This window comes from Suricata suricatta, chromosome 12, assembly GCF_006229205.1.
Source record: "Suricata suricatta isolate VVHF042 chromosome 12, meerkat_22Aug2017_6uvM2_HiC, whole genome shotgun sequence".
Taxonomy (NCBI): Eukaryota; Metazoa; Chordata; class Mammalia; order Carnivora; family Herpestidae; genus Suricata; species Suricata suricatta.
In genome coordinates this window covers 82,613,594-82,631,366 of record NC_043711.1, presented here as the reverse complement: position 1 = coordinate 82,631,366, position 17,773 = coordinate 82,613,594, and the positions used below count along the sequence as shown (strand labels likewise).

General features: G+C 37.2%; 1 protein-coding gene and 1 long non-coding RNA gene across 3 annotated transcripts in view; one reads left to right on the top strand and one right to left on the bottom strand.

Annotated features, from left to right (window-relative positions):
- ASIP (agouti signaling protein) overlaps positions 1-17,773 on the bottom strand; it is a 95,419-nt gene that overhangs the window by 17,104 nt on the left and 60,542 nt on the right. The window lies entirely within an intron of this gene.
- Positions 1-17,773, top strand: part of LOC115274312 — a 76,189-nt gene that overhangs the window by 17,586 nt on the left and 40,830 nt on the right. The window contains exon 2 of the long non-coding RNA XR_003901178.1: positions 5,894-5,913. This is a non-coding gene — a long non-coding RNA (uncharacterized LOC115274312). The remainder of the gene's footprint in view (positions 1-5,893; positions 5,914-17,773) is intronic.

The window sequence follows — 17,773 nt, the reverse complement described above, 5'->3', positions numbered from 1 at the left end:
GAACATAGCTCTACATCGCTTTATCCTTATTTCTTGTTTCTCTATATCTATTTTTAAAAAATTTGTTTTAAATGTTTTATTTATTTTTGATACAGAGAGAGACAGAGCATGAGAGGGGAAGGGGCAGAGAGAGAAGGAGACACAGAACTAGAAGCAGGCTCCAGGCTCTGAGCTAACTGCCAGCAGAGAGCCTGACGTGGGGCTTGAACCCACGAATGTGAGATCTGACCTGAGCCGAAGTCGGAGGCTTAACTGACTGAGCCACCCAGGCGCCCCTATATCTATTTTTTAAAATTCCAGTATAGGTAACATATAGTTATATTAGTGTCAGGTATAGAATTCTGTACATTCCTCAGTGCTCAGCAAAATAAGTGTACTCAATCCCCTTCACCTGTTTTACCCATCCCTCCACCTACCTTCCCTCTGGTAACAACCAAATTGTTCTCTATAGGCTCTATAGGCTGTTTTTTTTGTTTGTTTGTTTTTCTTTGTTTTGTTTCTTAAATTCTACATATGAGTGAAATCATATGGCGTTTGTCTGTCTCTGACTGACTTATTTCACTTAGTGTTATATTCTCTAGCTGCATCCATGTTGTTGCAAATGGCAAGATTTTATTCTTTTTTTTATGGCTGAGTAATATTCTGTCATATATAGATCTCACATCTTCTTTATCCATTCATATATCAATACATAGTTGGGTTGCTTCCATAATTTGGCTATTATAAATGATGCTGCAATAAACATTGGGGTATAATATCCTTTCAAATTAGTGTCTTGTATTCTTTGGGTAAATAGCAGTGAAATTATTGGATTATATGGTGATTCCATTTTAATTTTTTGAGAAATCTCCATACTGTTTTCTACAGCAGTTGCACCAGTTTGCATTCCCACCAACAGCACACAAGGGTTCGCTTTTCCTCTACATCCTCTCCAACACCTGCTGTTTCTTATGTTTTCAATTTTAGGTCTTCTGATAAGAACAAGGTGATATCTCATTGTGGTTTTGATTTGCATTTCCCTGATGATGAGCATCTCTTCCTGTGTCTGTTGGCCATCTATATATCTTCTTTGGAGAAATGTCTGTTCATGTCTCCTGCCTATTTTTTAATTGGGTTTTTTTCCTTTTTGGTGTTCAGTTGTATAAATTCTTTATATAGTTCAGATACTAAACCTTTATCAAATATGTCATTTGCAAATATATTCTCCCATTCCCTTTTAGTTTTGTTGGTTGTTTCCTTTGTAATGCAGAAGCTTTTTATTTTGATGTAGTCTCAATAATTTATTTTTGCTTTTGTTTCCCTTGCCTCAGAAGTCATATCTAGAAAAGTGTTTCAATGGCCAATGCCAGAGAAATTACTGCCTGTGCTCTCTTTCAGGATTTTTATAGTTTCAGGTCTCACATTCAGCTTCTTAATCCATTCTGAGTTTAGTTTTGTGTATGGTATAAGAAAGTGGCCCAGTTTTCATTCTTTTTTTCCCCCCGTCTTTATTTCAATTCCAGCTAGTTAACATACAGTGCAATATTACTTTCAGATGTAGAGTTTAATGATTTATCACTTATATACAACACGCAGTTGCTCATCACAAGTGCTCTCCTTAATACCCATTGCCTATGTAACCCATCAACCTGCCTACCTCCCCTTCAATAACCATCAATTTGTTCTCTATAATTAAAACTCTATTTCTTGGTTTGCCTCTCTTTTTTCTCCACTATGTTCATTTATTTTGTTTCTTAATTTCCACACATGAGTGAAATGATATGGTATTTGTCTTTCTCTGATTTATTTCACTTAACATAATACTCTCTAGCTCCATCCATGTCATTGCAAATGGCAAGATTTCACTCTTGTTTATGGCTGAGTAATATTCTATTGTATATCACATCTTCTTTATCTACTCATCAGTCAATGGACATTTGGGCTCTTTCCATAATTTGGCTATTGTAAATAATGCTGCTATAAACATTGTGGTGCATGTACTCCTTCAAATCAGTATTTTTGTATCCTTTGGATAAATACTGAATAGTGCAATTGCTGGATTTTAGGGTAGTCCTATTTTTAACTTTTTGAGGAAACTCCACACTGTTTTCCAGAGTGGTTGCACCTGTTTGCATTCCCAACAACACTGTAAGAGGGTTCTCTTTTCTCCTCATTCTCTCTAAAGCCTGTTGTTTCCTGTGTTGTTGATTTTAGCCATTTTGAATGGTGTGAGACAATATCTCATTGTAGTTTTGATTTGTATTTTCCAGATTATCAGTGATGTTGAGGATCTTTTCATGCGTTTGTTAGGCAGATGTATGTCTTCTTTGGAAAAATGTCTGTTTGTGTCTTCTGACCATTTTTAACTGGATTATTTGTTTTGGGGGTTAAGTTTTATAAGTTCTTTATATATTTTAGATACTAACCCTTTATCAGATATGTCATTTGCAAATATCTTCTCCTATTCCATAGGTTGCCTTTTAGTTTTGTTGCTTGTTTCCTTCATTGTGCAGAAGCTTCTTATTTTGATGAAGTCCTAATAGTTTATTTTTGCCTTTGTTTTCTTTGTCTCAGGAGACATATCTAGTAAGAAGTTCTACTGCCCATGTAAAGAAGTTACTGCCTATGTTCTTCTCTAGGATTTTGATTGATTCCTGTCTCACATTTTGGTCTTTAATCCATTTGGAATTTATTTTTATATGTGCTGTAAGAAAGTGGTCCAATTTCATTCTTTTGTGTGTAGCTGTCCAGTTTTCCCCAACACAATTTGTTGAAGAGACTGTCAGTTTCCTGTTGCATATTCTTGCATTCTTTGTTAAAGGTGAATTGACCATATAATCATGAGTTTATTGTGGAATTGTGATACTTCCAGTTTTGTTTTTCTTTTTCAAGATTGCTTTGGCTAATCAAGGACACTTGTGGTTCTATGCACATTTAAGGATTGTTTGTTCTAGTTCTGTGAATAATTCTGTTGGTATTTTGACAGGGATTGCATTAAATCTGTCGACTGCTTTGAGGAGTATAGATGTTTTAACAATATATTTTTTCCTATCCGTGAGCATGGAATATTTTCTATTTGCTTATGTCACTTCAATTTCTTTCATCAATGTTTTATAGTTTTCAGAGAATAGGTCTTTCACTTCCTTGGTTAAGTTTATTCCTAGATATTTTGTTCTTTTTGATGTAATTGCAAATGGGATTCTATTCTTAATTTCTTTTTCAGCTACTTCATTATTAGTGTATAGAAAAGCAACAGACTTCTATATATTGATTTTATAGCTTACAACTTTATTGAATTCATTTGATCAGTTCTAGTAGTTTTATGGTGAAGTCTTTAGGGTTTTCCATATATAATATCATGTCATCTGAAAATAGTGAAAATTTCACTTTTTCCTCACCAACTTGGATGTCTTTTCTTTTTCTTATGTGATTGCTGTGGCTAGGACTTCAAGTACTATATTGAATAGAAGTAGTGAGAGTGGACATCCTTGTCTTATTACTGATCCTAGGGGGAAAATTCTGTTTTTCACCATTGAGAATCATATTAGCTGTGGAGTTTTTCGATTTACCTTTATTATGTTGAGGTATGTTTCCTCCAAACCTACTGTGTTGAGGGTTTTACTATGAATGGATGTTGTGCTTCATCAGATGCTTTTCCTGCATGTATTGAAATGATCATATGGTTTTTAGGCTGTATGTGATGTATCACGTTGATTGATTTGCAAATATTGAATCATGCTTGCATCCCAGGAACGGATCCCACCTGATCATGGTAAATGATTTTTTAAAATGTATTGTTGGATTTGGCTTGCTAATATTTTGTTGAGGATTTTCGCATCTGTGTTCATCAGAGATATTGGCCTGTAGTTCACTTTTTCTGTAGTGTCTTTATCTGGTTTTGGGGTGAGGGTAATGCTGGCTTCATACAATAAATTTGGAAGGTTTCTTCCCTCTTCTATTTTTTGGAATAGTTTCAGAAGAATAGGTATTACTTCTATTTGAATATTTGGTAGAATTTACCTGTGAAGCCATCTGGTCCTGGACTTTTGTTTGTTGGGGTTTTTTTGATTACTGATCCAATTTCATAGCTGGTAATTGGTCTGTTCAAATTTTCTATTCTTCCTGATTCAGTTTTGGTAGGTTATGTGTTTGTAGGAATTTATGTATTTCTTCTAGGTTGTCCAATTTGTTAAGATATGATTTTTCACGATATTCTCTTACAATCCTTTGTATTTTTGTGGTGTCAGTTGTTATTTTTTTCCTCTTTCATTTCTAATGTTTATTTATTTTGAGAGAGAGAGAAAACACGAGTGGGAGAGGAACAGAGAAGGAGGTGGGGAGAGAATCCCAAGCAGGCAGGCTCCACTCTCAGTGCTGAGCCTGACGTGGGGCTTGATCCCATGATTGTGAGATCATGATCTGAGCCACAATCAAGAGTTGGATGCTTAACTGACTAAGCCTCCCAGGTGCCTTTCTCTTCTTTCATTTCTGATTTTGTTTATTTGAGCCCTCGCTCTCTCTCTCTCTCTCTCTCTCTCTCTCTCTTTTTTTTTGGATGAGTCTGCCTAACGGTTTATCAAGTTTGTTGATATTTTTAAAGATCCAGCTCCTGGTTTCATTGATCTGTTCAGTTTTGTTTTTTGTTTTTTCTTTTGTTTTGTTTCAGTTTCTGTTTTGTTTATTTATGCTCTAATCTTTACTAGTTTCTACTGGTTTGGGGTTTTATTTGTTCTTCTTTTTCTAGCTCCTTTAGATGTAAGATTAGGTTGTTTATTTGAAAATTTTCTTGCTTCTTGAGATAAACCTGTATTTCTATAATCCTCCCTCTTAGAACAGCTCTTGCTGTATCCCACTGATTTTGGACCATTGTGTTTTCATTTTTATTTGTCTCCGTACATTTTTATTTCCTCTTTTATTTCTTGATTGATCAATTCATTGCTTAGTAGCATATTATTTAACTTCCATGTATTTGTGCTCCTTCTGTATTTTTTCTTGTGGTTGATTTCTCTTTTCTTTTTTTAAGTTTATTCATTTTTGAGAGAGAGAGAGACAGAGCATGAGCAGGGGAGGGGCAGAGAGAGAGAGAGAGAAAAACAGATTGACCCCAAATCCTAAATGAGGGAATTAGACTAGATGATCTTTAAAAAGAAATCATCTTTGGGGCACTGGGGTGGCTCAGTAAGTTAACTATCCAACTTTGGCTCAGGTCATGATCTCGCAGTTCCTGAGTTGGTGAGTTGGGCTCTGTGCTAATAGATTGGAGCCTAGAGCCTGCTTTGGATTCTGTATCTCCCTGTCTCTCTGTCTCTCCCCTGCTCATGCTGTGTCTCTGTCTCTCTCTTTCTCTCTCAAAAATAAATAAACATCAAACAACAACAACAACAACAACAACAACATGAGGCTCCTGGGTGGGTGGCTCAGTTGGTTAAGCATCTGACTTTGGCTCAGGTCATGATCTCGTGGTTTGTGGGTTCAAGCCCCACTCCGGGCTCTGTGCTGACAGCTCAGAGCCTGGAGCCTGCTTCGGATTCCATGTCTGTCTCTCTCTGCCCCTCCCCTGCTCACACTCTGTCTCTTTCTCTCTCTCTCAAAAATAAACATTAAAAAAAATCATCTTTGTAACTTACCATATGTGACGTTGGAGAAGTCACATAAACTGTATTATATTCACTCATGTGCTCACCACAGATGTTAATATTTTCTCCATATTTGCTTCAGGTTTTTTGTTTGTTCATTTGTTTTTTTAAAGTAGGCTCCATACTCAACATAGGGTTTAAATTCCCAACCCTGAGCTCAAGAGTAGCATGCTCTACTGAGTGAGCCAACTAGATGCCCTGCTTCCGTTTTTAAACAAAGCAATAGAATGTTATAAATATAGCCTCCCCCCAATTAATTTCTCCTCCTTCCCTCACAGGTAACCACTATCCTGAGTTGGTGAGTACCACTGCCTTTAATATTTTTATACTTCTACATATATGATTTTGTAAAAACACGGGGATGCTTTGAGGATTTAAATTCTTTACATAAATGGTTTCATACTGTATGGACCTTCTGCATCTTGATTTTTCAGTAATATCATAAATTGAGAAGCAGTATATCCTGGTGGTCAAACACCAAGATTCCAGGACAGACAGCCTGGGCTTATATCCTATTTGCATGATGTTAGTTAAGTTGCTTAACCTGTTGAGCCTCAGTTTCCCCCTATGTAGAATAGGGATAGTAAATAATAACATCATAGGGCTTCTGTAAGAATTAAGTAAGTTAAAATGTAAAATAATGGGGGTGCCTGGGTGGCTCAATTGGTTGAGTGTCTGGCTTCGGCTCAGGTCATGATCTCACGGTTTGTGGGTTCAAGCCCCACATCGGGCTCTGTGCTGACAGCTAGCTCAGAGCCTGGAGCCTGCTTCAGATTCTGTGTCTCCCTCTCTCTGACCCTCCCCTGCTCACGCTGTCTCTCTCTGTCTCTCAACAATAAATAAAGAACATTAAAAAAATGTAAAATAATGCCTGCATATAATAAGCACTATGTGTTTGCTACTATTATTTGAGATTTACCTATGTGGGTACTTAAAATTTAGTTCATTCATTTTAACTTTAGTATAATAGTTTGTATAGAGGGGCAGTTAGGTCAGTGGCCATCCTTGAATATAATTTCTTGGTGCATAGGTGTAAGAATTTCTCTAGAGAATTTAGCTGATCTCCTTTAGGTCTGATCTAGCTCTAAAATGTTATGAACAAATTAGAGTGTGTTATGATCTAATGGACTCAGACTTATTCCCACATTACAGACCTCCTAGATATGGTGATTTAACAACTACATGTCTACCATCTATTTATTTTAACTGAAAACCAAGGGAAGAATAAATAGCAAATTCCCTTATTATTGTTCTGTTTGTATTCGATTGTCAGGGTTAATTGTTTGTTTGTTTAATGATATCCTGTCTTCATTAAATTCATGAATGCTCAAAGGCAAGTACAAATCTGTTTATATTAATCAATGAAATCAATACTTATAGTCAAAACATGATTATTCCTTACAATAAACTATGAAGAGAACACAATAAATAGAATCTTACATTTTTTAGTCACTCATTCATTCATTAATTGATTCAAAGAACATTAATACTTATATATTACAATATGCATATTAAGAAGCTTTTCACCATCAAATGAATAAATATTTAACATGTTTTGAAAATAGTGTATTTACCACTATGGATTCTGATTTCAGGCTATAAATATTCTTTTCAAGAGGAAACTTTCTAGAGGTACCTGGCTGGTTCAGGTGCAATCTTGATTTTGGGGTTGTGAGTTCAAGCCCCATGTTGGGTGTAGAGATTACTTAAAAATAAAATCTTTAAAACAAAGAAGAAGAAACATTCTTTTTGTCCTTTCTACCATTCTAACACTTCAACGGCAGGAGGGTATGCTGAATGAACAAGTGCCACAAAACGTTCAGCTTGAACTTCAGCTCTGCTACTTGTATAATTTTCGACAAATTAATAAACCTCTCTGACTCTCTCATCTGAAAAGTTGAGGCGTTATTGTGAGAAATTTATTCATTTAACAAATGCTTATTAAGCACCCATAAACAGTTCCATGTACAGTGCCAGACATATTATAGTTGCTTAATAGGTATTTAATTTCCTTCTCTTTCTCAAAGTTGGTTGAGATCTTACAGATATCTTCTGATGCAATCTACTATGAATTTTTTAACTTAAATTTTTTTTTTACACTTGATCTTAGCCAAAAGGCCAAGAAGCATTGTTTTTTAATTTGAGAGAGAGAGAGAGAGAGAGAGAGAGAGAGAGAGAGAGAGAGAGAGGGGTAGATAGAGAGATTGAATCTTAAGCAAGCTCCACCCTGGGCCCAGAGCCCAATGCAGGGCTAAATACCAAGACCCTGGGATTATGACCTGTGCTAAAATTAAGAGTCAGACACTCAACTGACCGAGCCGTCCAGACACCCTGGGTATTTTTAAAATTGTTCTTTGTTCAAGTATAGATAATTAAACTCTCTTTCCAAGTATATTGACATTTCAATTAGTTTTGACGAGAATCACAGTTTTCTATATTGGGTGGAATTTAGTGACTCCTTTTTCAGGAGGCTATTGGCTAGTTTTCACAGAAGGGCTATAATGTAGGTGACTGGATAACTTCTAACAAGTGTGGGTTTTAAAAGTTTAAGATCAAGGGGCATGCCACAGGGTTGTGAAGGCCTGATGAGGGGATGCTTGTAAACTGTTTCTAAGAAGTCTGAAATGCTGACTTACTGCACATTTTTTTCCAGGAGAGACTCTAAACAAGCCATTGGACTGCCTCATTATATATATAGTATATATATCTCTATCTATCTATCTATCTATCTATCTATAGATATGTATAGTTTCTTGTGTGGGATGAACTAGGCAGGGGTCATGTGGCTTGCCTGTGATAGTAATGGCACTGTTTCTGTACCATATCTAGACATGACTGGAATAGTTGTTGTCTTTTTTTTTTAATTTTAAAAAAAAATTTTTAATTCATTTTTGAGACAGAGAGAGACAGAGCATGAGCAGGGAGGGGCAGAGAGAGAGGGAGACACAGAATCAGAAACAGGCTCCAGGCTCTGAGCTGTCTGTCAGCACAGAACCCGATGCGGGGCTCGAACCCACGAATGTGAGATCATGACCTGAGCCAAAGTCGGAGGCTTAACCGACTGAGCCACTCAGGTGCCCCAGTTGTTGTCTTTTTAAAGTTTATTTATTTTAATAGAGAGAGAGAGAGCAAGAGAGAGAGAGAGAGAGAGAGAGAGAGAAAGAGAGAGTGAGAGAATGTGTGTGTGCAAGCAGGTGAGGGGCAGAGAAAAAGGAAAGAAAGAATCCTGCTATCCATACAGAGTCCCACAGGGGGCTCAATCCCATGAGCCATGAGATCATGACCTGAGCCAAAATCAAGAGTCCAATGCTAAACTAGACTGAGCTGCCCAGGCTCCCCTGGAATAGTTTTTCTTGGTCCAAGACTGCCTTTGAGAGTCATACCAAGCTCTCCTGAGTTGGAATAAAGTGGTTTTGAGAGGTGAGGCCTAAACCTCCCTTATAGGAGCAAGAGGGGACCTAGATTCCCCTCTGATGCTATTTAAGAGGCCCCAAATGCTGCTATCAAAAAATGTCTTCCTTGGGATGTCTAGATGGCTCAGTCAGTTAAGTGTCTGACTCTTGATTTTGGCCTCAGTCGTGAGCTCAGGAGCATGAGATAGAGCCCGGCCTTGGGCTTTGCGCTGGGTGTACAGCCTGCTCGGGATTCTCTCGTTCCCTCTATCTGCCCCTCTTCCCTCAAAATAAATAAGCATCATAATATTTTAAAAATAATAAAATAAAATTTAATATTTTCAATGATTTATTCAGAATTCTTCATATTTAAATCTTTAGTCAAATTAGGGTTAATTTTTGTATCAAGTGTAAACTCGGACTATAACTCTTCCCGTATCACAGCAATTGTCCCAGCACAATTTATGTTTTATACTTTAAAAATATCCTTAATTATATACTTATATCCAAATAGATCATTCTTCTGTGGTCTATTCTAAGACAAATTTCCAAAGATCCTTAAAGATCACTTATATACAACACCCCGTGCTCATCGCAAGTGCCCTCTTAATGCCATCACCAATCTAGCCCATCTCTCACCCACCTCCCTCTCAACCCCTAGTTTGTTCTCTGTCATTAAGGGTTCCTATGGTTTGTTTTCCTCTCTTCTCTCTCCTCCCACATGTTCATCTGCTTTTTTTTTTTTCCTTAAATTCCACATATGAGTGAAATCATATGGTATTCATCTTTCTCTGGTTGACTTATTTTGCTTAGCATCATATATTCTAGCTCTATCCATGTCATTGCAAATGACAAATTTCATTCTCTTTGAAGGTTGAGTAATATCCCATTATATATGTATATACCACATTTTTCTTTATCCATTCATCAGTCAGTGGACATTTGGGCTGTCTCCAGAGTTTGGCTATTGTTAATAATCTCTCAGCACATTTTATTGAACAATCCATCTTTTTCCTTCATTTTCACAATGCTATCTCTGTCATAAATCAAGTTTTCACAATGCAGGGGTTTGTTTCTGGGAATTCTATTCTGTTTCATGGGGCTATCTGTCTTAAGATACTATCATAATTGGGGCACCTGTGTGGCTCAGTCAGTTAAGTGTCCAGCTTGCTTTCAGCTCAGGTCATGATCTCATGGGTTATGGGTTCAAGTCCTACATCGGCCTCAGTGTTGACAGTGTGAAGCCTGTTTGGGATTCTCTCTCTCCTCTCTCTGCCCTCCCCCTACCCAACTCAAAATAAATGAACTTAAAAAAAATACTATCATAATTACTATAGTTTTAAAATTTGATAAATTTCATATCTATTAGGGCTAGTCCTTTGCTTTGTTCTTCAGGGATATCTTGGCTATTCCTGGTCCTTCCATATAATAATTATAAAAACAGCTTGTCAGATTCCACAAAAAAATACTATTATGATTTTTATCAAAATTACATTAAATCTATAAATCAATCTGAGGAGAAATATCTTTACAATATCTTTTTTAGGTGAACATATCTTTTGATCTGTTTAAGAATTCCTCAATGTCTTTCAATATGGTTTTAAAATTTTCTTATAGGACTTGCACAACTTTCATTAGATGTATTCCTAAGTATTTTTTGTTGTTGCTATTGTAAATGGTATCTTATTAAACTCTACTTATTAATTATTGTTGCATATAGAAAAGCTATAAATTTTATAAACTGATTTAAACCCATCAATCTTGCTAAATTTTTTAAATTCTAATAATTCACCTATAGATTCTCTTGAATTTTCTGCATAGACAGACATATATCCATCAAAATCACCATTCTTTCTCTCTCTCTCCAATCCTTATATCTTTTACTTTTTATTCTTTTCTTAAAACAACCTTTTTTGGGGGGCACTGGGGTGGCTCAGTTGCTTGGGCATCTGACTCTTGATTTTGGCTCAGGTAATGATCTCTGGCTTGTGAGTTTGAGCCCCACATCAGGATCTGTGCTGACAGCTTGGAGCCTGGAGCCTGCTTCAGATTCTGTGTCTTCCTCTCTTTCTGCCTCTACCCTGCTCATTCTGTCTGTCTCTCTCTCTCTCTCAAAAATAAATAAATATTTAAAAAGATTTTTCAAAAAGACAACCAATTTTTAAAAGTTTATTTTATTTTGATAAAGAGATAGCATGAGCAGGGGAGGAGCAGAAGCGGGGAGAGAGAGAGAGAGAGAGAGAGAGAGAGAGAGAGAGAGAGAGAGAATCCCAAGGAGTCTAGATGTCTCCGTGCTGCCAGAGGGGAGCCCAGTGTGGGACTAGATCTCACAAACCATGGGATCATGACCTGAGCCAAAATCAAAAGTCAGATGACCAAGCAACTGAGCCACCCAGGGGCCCCTATTTTTTATTCTTATCTTATTGTATTGGCGATGGTCTTCAGCGTAATGTTGAACAAGATGAAGAGTTTTTGCTAATTTTTCAACATAGTATATACTTTCAACATTTCACAATTATGTTTGATATTATAGATACTTTTTATTAGATTAAGAATGTTCCTTTCTGTTGCCGTTTTTTTCTTTCTTTTTTTATTTTTTTAGTTTTTTTGATGTTTTATTTATTTTTTGATACAGAGAGAGACAGAGCATGAGAGGGTGAGGGGCAGAGAGAGAAGGAGACACAGAACCAGAAGCAGGCTCCAGACTCTGAGCTAGCTGTCAGCACAGAGCCTGATGCGGGGCTCAAACCCACGAACGTGAGATCTGACCTGAGCTGAAGTCAGAGGCTTAACTGACTGAGCCACCCAGGCACCCCTCTTTTTTTTTTTTTTAATGAAAAACACCATACACAAAAATAAACTCAAAATGGATGAAGGACCTGAATGTTAGACAGGAAAATATCAAAACTCTAGAGGAGGAAGCAGGAAATAGCCTCCTTGACCTCAACCACAGCAATTTCCTACTCAACACATCCCCAAAGGCAAGGGAATCAAGAACAAAAATGAACTATTGGGACCTCATCAAGATAAAAAGCTTCTGCACTGTAAAGGAAACAATCAAGAAAACTAATAGGCAATTGACAGAATGGGAAAAGATATTGGCAAATGGCATATTGGATAAAGGGCTAGTATCCAAAATCTACAAGGAACTCACCAAACTCCACACCCAAAAAACAAAAATCAGTGAAGAAATGGGCAGAAGGCATGAACAGACACTTCTCCAGAGAGGACACACAGATGGCCAATAGGCACATGAAACGTTGCTCAGCGTTACTCATTATCAGGGAAATACAAATCAAAACCACACTGAGATACCACCTCACACCGGTCAGAGTGGCTAAAATGAACAAATCAAGAAACTATAGATGCTGGCGAGGATGTGGAGAAACGGGCACCCTCCTACATGGTTGGTGGGAATGTAAACTAGTGCAGCCGCTCTGGAAAAGTGTGGAGGTTCCTCAAAAAACTATCCATAGAACTCCCCTATGACCCAGCAATAGCACTGCTAGGGATTTACCCAAGGGATACAGAAGTGCTGATGCATAGGGGCACGTGTACCCCTATGTTCATAGCAGCACTTTCAATAATAGCCAAATCATGGAAAGAACCTAAATGTCCATCAACTGATGAATGGATCAAGAAGATGTGGTTTATATATACAATGGAATACTACATGGCAATGAGAAAGAATGAAATCTGGCCATTTGTAGCAAAGTGGATGGACCTCAAGGGTGTCATGCTAAGTGAAATAAGTCAGGGAAAGAAGGAAAGATACCATATGTTTTCACTCATAGGTCTAACAGAAGAAACCTAACAGGGGACCATGGGAAGGGGAAAGCGGGGGGAAGAGTTAGGGAGAGGGAGTGAGGCAAAGCATGAGAGACTCTTGAACACTGAAAACAAACTGAGGGCTGAATAGGGAGGGGGAAATGGAAAGGGGGGTGATGGTCATGGAGAGGGGCCCTTGTGGGAAGAGCACTGGGTGTTATATGGAAACCAACTTGGCAACAAACTATTTTAAATAAATGAAGTCCTTTGTTTGATAAAAGTAAAATAAATAAATAAATAAATAAATAAATAAATAAAATGCTTTTTTCTTTTTCTTTTTAAAGTTTTATTTATTTATTTATTTATTTATTTATTTATTTATTTAGTGTGTGTGTGTGTGTGTGTGTGTGTGTGTGTGAGAGAGAGAGAGAGAGAGAGAGAGAATCCCAAGCAAGCTCTGCATTGTCAGTGTAGAGCTTGATGTGGGCTTGAACTCAAACTGTGAGATCATGACCTGAGCTGAAATCAGGAGTCAAATGCTTAACCAACTGAGCCCCCAGGCTCTCTGCCTTTTAAAAAAAAATGTTTTTATTTATTATTGAGACAGGGAGAAACAGCATGTGTGGAGGAGGGGCAGAGAGAAAGGAAGACACAGAATCTGAAGCAGACTCCAGGGTCTGAGCTGTCAGCACAGAGCCCGATGCAGGACTCGAATCCATGAACCATGAAATCATAACCTAAGCCGAAGTCGTCAGCTTAACCAACTAAGCCACCCAGACCTCCCCCCCGCCCAGCTTTTTTTAAACCATGAACAGATCTTGGATTTTTCTTCATCAATTGGTACAATCAAATGGTTTTTCTCCTTTAATCTGTTAATGTGGTGAATTAGGTTAATTTATTTTCCACTATTAAACCAACTTTGCATTCCTGGTATAAACCCAATTTGCTGACGTAGTACAGGGTTTCTTTCCTGTCCTGTTTCCCACCGCTATCTTTGCTTGTTTCGGTATCAGTTATTCTACCCTCACAAGCTCAAGATGAATTGGGAAGTGTCCCTCCTTTAAAAAAAAAAAAAGTGTTAAAAAAATTCTTTGGAAACCTTATGTAAAATTGTCTATTTTTTGGAAGTTTGATAAAACTTACCATTAGGCCTGTGAAAGCACTTCATACAGAGTGTGGTAAGATTTTTAAATTATGATCCAATTTCTTTAATCATCATAAGACAAATCAGGTTTTCTATTTCTACATTAATCAGTTGGAATTCATCTATCTCATGTGTTCAAATTTGTTGGCCTGAAATTATGTACACTATTCCTTGCACCTATTTAATCTCTTCACTGCCTACTATATCACCTTATATCATTTATAATGTTGTTGATTTTCACATTTTCTCTTCTTTACTTAATTAATTTTACTAGAGATATTTTCAAAATACCAAATTTTGGCTTTGTTGATCTTCTCTATTGTATGTTTGCTTTCTTAGTCATTAATTTCTACTTCATTTTTATTGTTACTTATTATTTAGGTTGGTGTTTATTCTGCTATTTTTTCCTTATGTTGTTCTTTCATTTTTCACATGTTGAATGCTTTCATTATTTAATTTTAAGACTTTTTCGGGGCACCTGGGTGGCTCACTCGGTTGAGCCTCCGACTTTGGCTCAGGTCAGATCTCACGTTCGTGGGTTCGAGCTCCGCATCAGGCTCTGTGCTGACAGCCAGCTCAGAGCCTGGAGCCTGCTTCCGGTTCTGTGTCTCCTCCTCTCTCTGCCCCTCCCCCTCTCATGCTCTGTCTCTCTCTGTATAAAAAATAAATTAAAAATTTAAAAAAAAAGACTTTTTCCTTCTTTTCTTTAAGGCTATGAATTTCCTTCTAAACAATGCTTGGTTGCACACCATAAGCTTGGATACAGAGTAGATTTTCTACTGTTTAGTTATAAGCATTTTTTAGTTTCTATTATAATTTCATTTTTAGCCTATGAATAGTTAAGAAGTATGTTTTTAAATTTCCCAATATGTGAGGTTTTCCAAATTTTCCATTAATTATTGGTTTTTAATTTAATTGCATTGCGGCCCCAGAATATGGTCTGTGTGATACTCATCATTTAAAAATTTACAGACTATTTTTTTGTTCAGCTTTCAGAAATGTTCCAAGGGTACTTTATTTATTTATTTATTTATTTATTTTAATTAATTAGAATTTGAGAGAGAGAGAGAGAGCTTAAGATGGGGGGAAGGGCAGAGAGAGTGAGTGAGAGAGATAGAGAGAAAGAGAGAATCTTGAGCAGACTCCATGCACAGCATAGTGCCCAACATGGGGATTGATCCCACAACCCTGGGATCATGACCTGAGCCGAAATCAAGAGTCAGAGGCTCAGTAGACTGAGCCACCCAGTTGCCCTCTCAAGGGTACTTTAAAAAAATTATGTTCTTTCTGGTCATTAGTGCAGTGCTCTTTTTTTTCTTCAGTCCCAGTGAGTGTCCCCAGTACCTGACAGATCACTTTAAAGCTATAGTAATGGAGGAGGTGTTTTCCTCTGCTGGCAGAGCTTCTTCAGCACTTAACTATAACAAGAATATCTCCCAAATGGGGCATCTGTGTGGCTCAATCAGTTAAGTGTCTGACTCTTGGTTTTGGCTCATGATCTTGTGGTTCATGGGTGGGTTCAAGCCCTGCATCAAGCTCCATGCTACACAGAGCCTGTTTGGGATCCTCTCTCTCTCCCTCTCTCTCTTCCCCTCCCCTGCTTGCTCTGTCTCTGTCTCTGTCTCTCTCTCTCTAAATAAATAAATAAACTTAAAAAAAAAAAGAATATCTCCTAAGGATGGCCAAATCTTCCTGGAAGCACCAAGTACCCTTTTTCCAGACATGTTACAGAGTCAATAAAATCTCATTCAGATTTCACATTTTCTGCTTTGGCACATGTTTGCACTGTTTCCCTTTCAATGTTTGCAGATTTCAGACTCTACCTTGTCCCACCCATGGTCTGGTTCTTTCATCACTTCTAAATGGCTTTGGAGGAAGTAGATTTTCACAAAAATTTCTGTGGCTACTGAGGAATTAACATGTGGGGATAACTAGCACTATGCCTGATTATACCTTGTTATTTCTTTACTAATTTACTACCCTAAGCTCAAACTTCTTTGCCTTGTCAGTTCTTCTCAAGTATTACTGTTTCTTTGTCTAAAAGGTGTAAAAATGGCTGACTAGGTGGCTCAGTTGGTTAAGCATCTGACTTCAGTTCAGGTTATGATCTTGTGGGTTATGGGTTTGAGTCCTGCAACAGGCTCTGTGCTGACGGCTTGGAGCCTGGAGCCTGCTTCAGACTCTGTGTCTCCCTGTCTCTCTGCCCCTCCCCTGCTCATGCTCTTGTCTCTGTCTCAAAAATAAATAAACATGAAAAAAAGTTTTAAAAGGTATAAAAACTGCCTGCTTTGGTCACTTCTTTGAATCTTATATTTCTATGAATTCCCATATGTATGAATTAAATTTGCCTTTCCCCTGTTTACCTTGTGTCAGTTTAATTATTAGACTAACCAAAAGAACCAAGAAGATAGGGATAAATTTTCCCTTCCCAAGAATCCTTTACTATTCTGCAAAGCCCTCCGTCCTTACATTGGTCAAAGTCAAGAAGAAATGAATTAATGACAGAATAAGTATATGAATAGCAGTCCAAGACTCAGGTTACCATCTCACAATCTTTAATTCCTAGCTTTTTTACCTTCTTGGAAGATCTGGATATGGCCTAGCCCAGCAATAATAATAATAACAGCTACCAAATAGTGATTTATTACCATGTGCTAGCCACTGTGCTAAGCACTTTATATATCTTATCTCACTTGATTCTCACAATGACTTTATAAACTCAGAATTATCCTCTTTTAACAGTTGAGAAGACATAGGCAGTTAAATAACTTGTTTGGAACTATTTCACTATACTGCCTCTCAAATATCCCTAACACCACTTACTGAAAAATGTAGTTGTTGAACGCTTTCTAGGTGTGCAGCTCTGGGCCCATCTCATAGAGAAAATAAATTATAGAAGATAAAATAAGAATATACAAGATTTACATATTTTAGATGATTTTGTTTGATTTCATGGAGCTTATCTCCCATTCTCTTAAGATGGGTCAAGGAAATATTTCAAAGAAGAAGTAGGAAAGGATGGGTTCAGCATGACTCTGGGGTCAGACTTCAAGTCTGGGCAAGAATTGGGGGTAAGAATCTAGCTGTAAGCCTTTTCCTTGTCAAGGTGTCTTTGAATAGTGTTCAAAGTGACTTGAATAGTGTCCTTCTTGAAATTCATGTCCCTCTGATCCTCAGAATGTGAACTTATTTTTAACTATCTCCTGAAAAACTGTTTTCTCCCCCTTTTGATTCACCAACAGAGCTTCTCTTGTAAATGTATTTTTTCTCTAAGATGTAAGCAGATCCTAAGAAGAAAATGTTGCAAAGAATACAAGGTACCAGAGACACCACTACAAACACGAATTCTACAGAGAACAAAATTCTACAGAAAACCCACATTTTTCAATAATAACGCTGAATGTAAATGGACTGAATGCTCCAACCAAACGACACAAGGTAACAGAGTGGATAAAAAAAACAAAATCCATCTATTTGCTGTCTACAAGAGACTCATTTTAGACCTAAAGACACCTTCAGATTGAAAGTAAAGGGATGGAGAAATATCTATCATGCGACTGGCAGCCAAAAGAAAGCCAGAGTAGCCATATTTATATCAGACAAACTGGACTTTAAAGTAAAGGCAGTAACAAGAGATGAAGAAGGACATTATATAATAATTACAGGGTCTCTCCATCAAGAAGAGCTAACAATTATAAATATCTATGCGCCAAATTCAGGAGCACACAAATACATACAACAATTAATCACAGACAGAAACAATCTTATTGATAAGAATGTGCTAACTGCAGGGGACTTTAATAATCCACTGACAGCAATGGATAGATCAACCAGACAGAAAATCACTAAAGAAA